This window comes from Rattus norvegicus, chromosome 9 (assembly GCF_036323735.1).
Source record: "Rattus norvegicus strain BN/NHsdMcwi chromosome 9, GRCr8, whole genome shotgun sequence".
Classification (NCBI taxonomy): domain Eukaryota; kingdom Metazoa; phylum Chordata; class Mammalia; order Rodentia; family Muridae; genus Rattus; species Rattus norvegicus.
The window spans coordinates 22,775,786-22,785,257 of NC_086027.1; the positions used below are offsets into that span (position 1 = coordinate 22,775,786).

At 47.1% G+C, this 9,472-nt stretch overlaps 1 long non-coding RNA gene across 2 annotated transcripts; it reads right to left on the reverse strand.

Annotated features, from left to right (window-relative positions):
• Positions 1-313: 313 nt before the first annotated feature.
• On the reverse strand, positions 314-4,052 carry LOC103690501 (uncharacterized). Of its 2 annotated transcripts, XR_010054720.1 has the most exons (4): positions 3,849-4,052; positions 2,022-3,756; positions 1,725-1,863; positions 314-857 (listed from the first exon to the last, which is right to left on the reverse strand). It is a non-coding gene; the product is annotated as an uncharacterized LOC103690501 (long non-coding RNA). The 2 variants fall into 2 exon arrangements; XR_594304.4 differs by having other exon boundaries at positions 2,022-4,052.
• Positions 4,053-9,472: the final 5,420 nt, after the last annotated feature.

Below are 9,472 nucleotides of genomic sequence, written 5' to 3' on the forward strand. Positions count from 1 at the left end.
TGGCACAGCTTGTAAAAGCACTTGCCTCTAAACCTCATGACCTGGTTAAGCCCAGGAACTCACTCTGAAAGAAAATTGTCCTCTGACCACCACCACCACCACCCACACCCACACACACACACAGAGTGTTGTTGATTTTTTTTTTTGGTTTTGTTTTATTTTTTGGAAAGAAGACCCAGTTGCAGGAGTCTGAGTTGAGAGCCAGAAAAAGAGGCTATAGCAGGTGAGGGGACAGATTTGGGGGCAAGGAGATGTCTTAGGATTCCTGCTAAGATTACCATTGCTGCAATGAAACACCAGGACCAAAAGCAAGTTGAAGACAAAAGCGTTTATTTGGTTCACACTTCCACCCCACAGTCCATCACTGAAGGAAGTCAGGACAGGAACTCAAGCAGGGCAGGATCCAGGAGGCAGGAACTGAAGCAGAGGTCTTAGAGGGTGCTGCTTACTGGCTTGCTCCTCAAGGATTCCTCAGCCTGCTTTCTTATAGAAGCCAGGACCACCAACCCAGGGATGGCATCATCCACAATGGGTTGGGCCCCCCCCCCCACATCAGTCACTAAAGTACCCAAGACCCTGCATGCCATTTTCTGTGATGAGTCTCTCCCATTAGATCACACTGTGCTGTCCACCCAGTGACTGGCAGGCCATAAGTAAGAAATATACACATGCCCTATGAGGGGGTGGCCAACATCGGACACACCGTTCTGCATCCCACCCACTTCCTCCCAGACTCACCTGAGACCATTCCTAGCCAGCCTTTGTCAGGAAGCACAGCAGCCTATGACTTCCTGATGGTGACCACGGCACCCATACACCCATAACCACTCCTCTTCAGTGCCTACAAGGCCCATACTCTGGAGGAACACAAGGGGTGGTGACTCACGCTCGCTCTCTCTCTCTCTCTCTCTCTCTCTCTCTCTCTCTCTCTCTCTGTGTGTGTGTGTGTGTGTGTGTGTGTGTGTGTGTGTGTGTGTGTGTGTCTCTCTCTCTCTCTCTCTCTCACTGTGTGTAACCCTGGCTGCCTGGAACTCACTCTGTAGACCAGCAGACTGGTCTTGAACTCAGAGATTCTCTTTCCTCTGCCTCCTGAGTGCTGGGAGTAAAGGCATGCACCATGGCCACCCAGAATCTTTTATGTTTCTTAGAAAGGGTTTCCTATGGTTCAGGCTGGCTTTAAAGTCACTGCCAAGGATGACTTTGAACCTCAGAATCTCCTGTCTCTCTCTCTTAGCTTCTGGAATTCCAGGCATGCTCTACTGTGTTGGGTTTATGTGGTAGAGGGCCTCTAACCCAGGGCCTCATGCATGCTGGGCAAACACTCTGCCCGTGGGCAACATCAAAAGTGCACTACTGGGGCTGGAGAGGTGGCTCAGTGGTTAAGAGCACTGACTGCTATTCCAGAGGTCCTCGAATCCCAGCAGCCACATGGTGGCTCACAACCATCTGTCATGGGATCTGATGCCCTCTTCTGGTGTGTCTGAAGACAACTACAGTGTACTCACATATAATAAATAAATAAATCTTTTTTTTTTCTTTTCTTTTTTTCGGAGCTGGGGACCGAACCCAGGGCCTTGCGCTTGCTAGGCAAGCACTCTACCACTGAGCTAAATCCCCAACCCCTAAATAAATCTTTAGAAAAAAAGTGCACTACTTTTACACCATCTCTATAAGATAGATACTGTAATGTTCCAAGGGGGGAAACTGAGGCATGACCGGCTTACCCACTTTGGTCCCTGGTGGTCTGGTATCCGAATCCTTGGTCTCCTCTGGTCCGGGTTACATCCAGGGTTACACTCCAGTGCCTTCTCCCTCCTTTTTCTCCCTTTCTCCTTCGAAGATCCTGCCAGATGTTTTGTTTCCCTAGCAGAATGGAGAGATGCTTGAGGAGATGCGGTATCTGAGTCTCCGCTCCTCCCCCACCCCGGGGCAGATCCCAAAGTGGACTTCCGCTCAAATAGGCTGAGATCCCAGAAACTGCACTAGAAGCAGGCACAGCGCTGATGTAATGGCCAACTTACCTCAGACTGCCCTGTTCCCAGCCGACCCCCGCAGCCAATTCTGGCTTTCTGGCTCTCACTTTACATCTCTACTGGAAAACAGGACGGGGTTGGGGGATGGGGTTGGGATTGGGGATAGACACACAGCCACTATAGGTGTTCAGGGTGTCGAGGTCTTACTTCAGTTCCAGGACCCACTTGCTGGTAGCCCTCATGTCCAACAGAGGGCGCAAAGTGCACAGAAATTTGGCTACCGGCTGGTCCTCCCCTCCCACCCGGGAGAGGACTGAGTTTACTACCCCAATTCATTCATCATTATTTTATCCCAGTTCCTCACCTCCACCCACAACAACCACATATATGTTCCTATAAACCAAGTGAATGCATTTTTAAAAATTCTTACTACTTTGTTTGTAAAGACAGGGTTTCACTATGTATCCCTGGCTAGCCTGGAACTCACTATTCAGACCAGGCTAAACATAAACTCAGAGACTGACCTGCCTTGGCCTGTGCCTCACCCCCCTTGGTGCTGCTGGACTAAAATCATGGGCTACTATACCTGTTCCTCATTCTTAGTATTTTGATGGTGTGTGTTCACACTGGACAAAATCTAGAACCACCTGGGATTCCAGACTCTTGATTAAGTTAACTGTAGCAGGCAGACCTATCTCAACTGTGGGCAGAGTCATCCCCTAGGCAGAGGATTATGACGTGTATAATGTAGGGAAACGAGCAGAGAAGCAGTTCACATTCATCACGCTCAGCTTCTTTACTGTGTGCGCCTTGAACAAAAAGCTAAAATAAACTTTTTCCTTTATTTGTTTTTGTCAGAGTATTTTATCATATCAACAGGAAAAGAAACTAAGCCAGGATGTGCATGGTTCTTACTTTTCCCCCTCTTATTTTTAAGATTTATTCATATGGCTAAGAGTATACTTAGTCCCTGGTGGGCACCTCACATTTACACACGGTCTCTAACAGATACCCGGGCACCCTCCAGCACCAACTAACAGCCTACCCTGAGCATCCTCATGCACGCACCCCTCCCCATCTCCCAGTGTGAATAAGACAAAGAACTCCTGGGTTGCAGAACATTCGTTAATGTTAACTACAGAGGATGCCCAACATACATACATACATGATATAAATATATATACATTGATAGATACATAGATAAAACATAGATAGATAGATAGATAGATAGATAGATAGATAGATAGATAGATAGATACATTGATAGATACATAGATAGATATGTAGATAGATACATAGATAGATAGATACATTGATGGATACATTGATACATAGATACATACATAGACAGAAAAAAATAAAACAAAAGGCCAGGCATGGTGGTGTATACCTTTGATCCCAGCACTCAGAAGGCAAAGGCAGGCAGATTTCTTACCTGATTCTTGAAGGGTTCCCTGGCCTCCCCGGGTGGCCCTTGCTGGCACTCCTCTTGGCTTAACTCAGGGAGATGTCTGCCAGGGAGATGCCACTGGCCCTGCATCCTCTATGAAGACTGTCTTACATATATAAAGCACACTCCTGCTCTCTGTCGGGCTTACCCAGAGTTGAGTACTAACCAAAGCAACGCAGACCAGTGAACACCGCAAGTCTCAGAAAGAGGCTAGTCCCACTGCAAAACCCAGTCGAGCCTTTCTCTTCTCCAGGGCTATCCCAGTTTTCTGAATTCCCCACAGCTCTTCCTTACACAACTCTTTTTTCAAGGATCTGTGCTTCTCAGTTCTGTCTGGAGACAGATTAAACAGACTCTGAATCCCACAGTGGAAGTAAGCAGTATTCGCTCCTGGCTTCTGCCAACAGCGTCCATCTCTGACTTACCTGGCTTAGCTTCTTGAAGAAGTCATTGGCTGGAACCAGACAGTCTCATAGCTTTTAACCCAACCTTTTAGGAGTAAAGGCTGAAGGAGAAACCATGGGTATGGTAGATTAAACACCTAGGTCTTTGCTCTGACCTGGCTGTCACCAGGGCCCCTGAAGATCATCCTTGCCGTCTCCACTTCACAAATAAGTGGGTATCAGCTCAGGGAGTTAAAGGACAGGCCTGGAGTTGCTGGCAGGTCATTGTCAAGGTCAGGACTGGAACACAGGCTTGTTTGGGAGGAAAGCAGTATTCCATGATGCAGTGCACCATTCCCTACAGAATCCTGTCCTCTCTCTCTCTCTCTCTCTCTCTCTCTCTCTCTCTCTCTCTCTCTTCTCTCTCTCCTCTCTCTCTCTCTCTCTCTCTCTCTCTCTCTCTCTCACACACACACCCCACACCCCCGAGTAAACATTGCATTTTAAAAAATTGGTCATAAGTTCATAAATAATACAGGGATACATTCTCCTTCTTAAAAAATTAAAGTACTCAGGGGCCTGAAAGATGACTCAGCAGTTAAGAGCACTTACTGCCCTTACAGTGGACCCATGTTCAGTTCCCAGCACCCACATGGAAGCTCCGAGCTGCTTATAGTTCTAATTCCAAGGAGTCTAGGTCCTCTTCTGGCCTCCAGGACCAACAGGCATGACCATGGTGCACAGACACACATAAAGGCGCTCACAGATACACGTGAGAGATAAGAAATTAATCTTGCCGGGTGGTAGTGGCTTATACCTTTAGTTCCAGCACTTGGGAAGCATTAGCAGAGGCAGAGAGGCAGAGGCAGAGGCAGAGGCAGAGGCAGAGAGAGGCAGAGGCAGAGGCAGAGGCAGAGGCAGAGAGAGGCAGAGGCAGAGGCAGAGGCAGAGGGCAGAAGAGGCAGAGGCAGAGGCAGAGAGGCAGAGGCAGAGGCAGAGAGAGGCAGAGGCAGAGGCAGAGGCAGAGGCAGAGAGAGGCAGAGGCAGAGAGAGGCAGAGGCAGAGAGAGGCAGAGAGAGGCAGAGGCAGAGGCAGAGGCAGAGGCAGAGGCAGAGGCAGAGGCAGAGGCAGAGGCAGAGGCAGAGGCAGAGAGGCAGAGGCAGAGGCAGAGGCAGAGGCAGAGGCAGAGAGAGGCCGAGGCAGAGGCAGAGGCAGAGGCAGAGGCAGAGGCAGAGGCAGAGGCAGAGGCAGAGGCAGAGAGGCAGAGAGAGGCAGAGGCAGAGAGAGGCAGAGGCAGAGGCAGAGGCAGAGGCAGAGGCAGAGGCAGAGGCAGAGGCAGAGGCAGAGGCAGAGGCAGAGGCAGAGGCAGAGAGAGGCAGAGGCAGAGGCAGAGGCAGAGGCAGAGGCAGAGGCAGAGAGAGGCCGAGGCAGAGGCAGAGGCAGAGGCAGAGGCAGAGGCAGAGGCAGGCAGATTTCTGTGTGTTCAAGGTCAGACTTGTCTACAGAGTGAGTTCCGGGACAGCCAAAACTACAGATGGAAACCCTGTCTGGAGAAACAAGATAGACAGACAGACAGATGCATGCATACATACATACATACATAAGTACATAGATATATAGATACATACATACATATGTAGATAGATAGATATATAGATAGATATGTAGATAGATACATTGATACATAGATACATACATAGACAGGAAAAAATAGAATAAAACAAAAGGCCAGGCATGGTGGTGTATACCTTTGATCCCAGCACTCAGAAGGCAAAGGCAGGCAGATTTCTATAAGGCCAACCTGGTCTACAGAGTGAGTTCTAGGACAGTCAGAGCCACATAATAAGACCCTGTCTCAAAAAACAAACAAAAAACCCCACAAGATTTACTAAAGCACGGTGGTGCTCTCCCCACACTCGGGAAGCAGAGGCAGGCACATCTCTGTGCACTAGAGGTCAGATTGGTCTAGATGGTGAGTTCTAAGTCAGTCAGGGCTATATAGTAAGACCCTGTCTTTTAAAATTAAAAATGTAAAATAAATAAGGGTTGGAGAGATGGCTCAGTGGTTAAGAGCACTGGCTGCTCTTCCAGAGGTCCTGGGTTCCATTCCTAGCTCCCAAAAAGCAACTCACATCTCTGTGGAGTTCCAGGGGCTTAGCACTTCACATATCGACAATAATTAATTAATTAATTAATTAATTAAAATTTTTAATTAAAATTTTTTTAAAAGGGCTAGGGGTGTGGCTCAGCAGAGTACACGTGTAGCATGTGCAGGACCCTGTGTGTCTTGTCGCTAGAACCACACAAAGACCAACACAGATGATGCCATTGATAGCACCGTCTTACCTAAGAGCAGGCCCTCCTCTCCCTGCGGAATTTCTGCTAGCAGTTTGGGAGTCTCAGTGCTGTGCTTTTGATGTACATATGCACGAGCGTTTATATAGCTCCAAGAGGTAAGTGACACTGCTGCTTGAAGTTACTTTGCTTCATTCTATGTAGCTAACATGTAAGTGATGTGTTCATTCTATGTGGCTTGTGTGTAAGTGGTATGTTTATTCTATATAGCTAATGTGTAAGTAATATGTTCATTCTCTGTAGCTAGTGTGCAAGTAATGTGTTCATTCTATGTAGCTAATGTGTAAGTGATATGTTTATTCTATGTAAGTAATGTGTAAGTAATGTGTTCTTCTATGTAGCTAGTGTGTAAGTAATGTGTTCATTCGATGGAAATAATGTGTAAGTAATGTGTTCATTTTATGTAAGTAATATGTAAAGTGTTCATTCTATGTAGCTAAGTGTAAGTGAGGTGTTTATTCTATGTAAGTAATGTGTAAGTAATGTGTTCTTCTATGTAGCTAGTGTGTAAGTAATGTGTTTATTCGATGGAAATAATGTGTAAGTAATGTGTTCATTCTATGTAAGTAATATGTAATGTGTTCATTCTATGTAAGTAATGTGTTCATTCTATATAAGCGATGTGTAAGTGATATGTTTATTCTATGTAAGGAGTGTGTAAGTAATGTGTTCATTCTATGCAAGTATTGTGTAAGTAATGTGTTCATTCTATGTAAGTAATATGTAATGGTTCATTCTATGTAAGTAATGTGTTCATTCTATGCAAGTATTGTGTAAGTAATATGTTCATTCTATGTAAGTAATTCTCCTCGGTCGAATGTCTTGGAACTTATGTCTGTTTAGCTACCAACCTTTCTCAGAACTACCATGTAATATTCCATGGGACAAGAGGATCTGACCTATTTACTTGTCTCATATTGATGGCCATGGAGCTCATTCCTAATTCTCACTATTAAAAACTCGCACTGGGGAGAGAGGGAGAGAGAGAGAGAGAGAGAGAGAGAGAGAGAGAGAGAGAGAGAGAGAGAGAACACATGAGGGAGATATGGGGAGTATTATCAAAATATATTGTATGAAATAACTTTAGGATGGGCAGTGGCTATGTACACCTTTAACTTCTGCACTTGGAAGGCAGGTAAATGTCTATGAGTTTGAGGCCAGCCTGGTCTACAAAGCAAGTCCCAGGACAGCCAGGGCTACACAGAGAAACTTTGTCTCAAAAGAAAATTTTCTTAATAAAATAAATACCTTGTTTTAAATGGGGATGTTTTAAATGTTTAATGCAGGAGACTCCTGAGCTCCAGGCCAGCCTGGCTACATGCCAAGAGCCTACTTTAAAAAAGCAAAACATGGGGCTGGGGATTTAGCTCAGTGGTAGAGCGCTTGCCTAGGAAGCGCAAGGCCCTGGGTTCGGTCCCCAGCTCCGAAAAAAAGAACCAAAAAAAAAAAAAAAAAAAAAAAAGCAAAACATGGCGGCCGAGACAAACACCCATGCAGGCTCCTTCGTGCAGTGATGTGTGCTCCAAGTGTACTGTCTCCTCCCATCAGCCTTTGATGCTGACGGACACTCTCACAGTTGTTTACCATCTGGGAGTCGCAGGAGGCCTAGGGTGGGAGTCCAACCCCTGACCTCACACCTAAAATTGCATATGTGCGCTCTGTATGCATTAACTGTGCTACAGAGAGTGCCTATAACCATCCCAGGTTTCAAGCTCTTGGTGGCCTTGTGGGAGCCAAGAGACAGGACCTGTACTGGCTTTCATTCCTTCATGTTCCAGCTAGCCCATGGTACATGCTCAAGGAGACAGCAAAAGCATGGCACTCCTGTCTCCAGCTTTGCAGTGCAGTACGGAGGGGACCCAAGGGAGCCAGTCCTGGGCCAAAGCCTGACTCCACTCCTCCAGGGAAGCCTTTGGGCAGCCAGTTAACACTGGGGCCTTAGTTTCCATGAAATGACATGGGGCTGTGTAGAGAGCTGTCAGACTTGGTGCTGACTCCTGCATGGACTGTCTGCATGACCTCCACTCAAGTGCTTGAAAGCAACTGTGTCAAGGGCAGGAACCGAGGCTTGCCCAAGGTCTGCAGCTCCCTTGAGATCGGAACCCAAATCTGTCTTGGACAAATTAGCAGCAGTGAGGCCAAGTATTGCTGACACACACCTATAACCCCAGCACTTGGGAGGTGACGCAGGAGAATCAGAAGTTCAAGGTAGGGATGTAGCCCAGTTGGGTAGAGCCCTTAGCTAGCACACAGGAAGCCCAGGGTTTGCACTGTGCACATCTGGAGTGCTGGTGCACATCTGTAATCCTGGCATTTAGGAAGTAGAAGCAGAAAAGTCAGGGTTTCATCTTTGGCTATAAAGTGAGTTCCAGGCCAGCCTGCACTACATGAGTCTCTGCCTAAAAAATAAAAAAGGGAGAGACAGAGAGACAGAGAGATCAGACAGAAAGATTTAGGGACAGGTGATGATGGCCCACGCCTTTAATCTCAGCATTCGGTAGAGGGCTGGGGGAGCAGAGACAGGTGGATCTTTGAGATTGAGGCCAGCCTGGTCTACAAAGCAAGTTCCAGGACAGCCAGGGCTACACAGAGAAATCTTGTCTTGAAAACAAACAACAGCGATAAATAAATTTTTAATAAAAGAATAGAAAAGAAAAAAAGACTTAGGAACAATTGGGTCTGGTGGAGCCTCAACAATGTGTGGCTGCAGGGTCCAGCCTGGGCCTGGAAAGGCCTTCAGGAACAGCCCAGGACAGAAGCAGTGTGTGTGGGTACCACATATATGAACATGGATGGTCAGAGTCTACCCTACAACTGTGTGTGCTGGTGTGTGTGCGCATGTGTGTCTGTGTGTGTGTGTATTTGCTAGTGTGTGTGTGCATGTGTGTGTGTGCATGTGTGTGCTGGTGTGTTAGTGTGTTTGCTGGTGTGTATGTGTGTGTGTGCATGTGTGTGTGTATGTGTGTGTGCATGTGTGTGTATTTGCTGGTGTGTGTGTGTATGTGTGTATATGCATGTGTGTGTGTATGTGTATGTATGCACGTGTGTGTATGTGTGTGTACACCAAAGGCAGACATAAAGGAGAGCAGAGTGGCAGAGAAGCAGCAACGCCTCCTCCCATGGAGCATTTCCAGGCTGACGGGCAAATGCTTGGTCAGGGGGTCAGGGCTACATGTGCACCCTGGGGGAACCCACAGGGGCACAAAAACGAGATATCTGCACTCAAGGAGGAGACTCAAACACTGGCGTTCGTGCTAAGCCCCAAAGACATCAAAAGACATTTTCCTCGCTCTTTTGAGCCAGGCATGCAG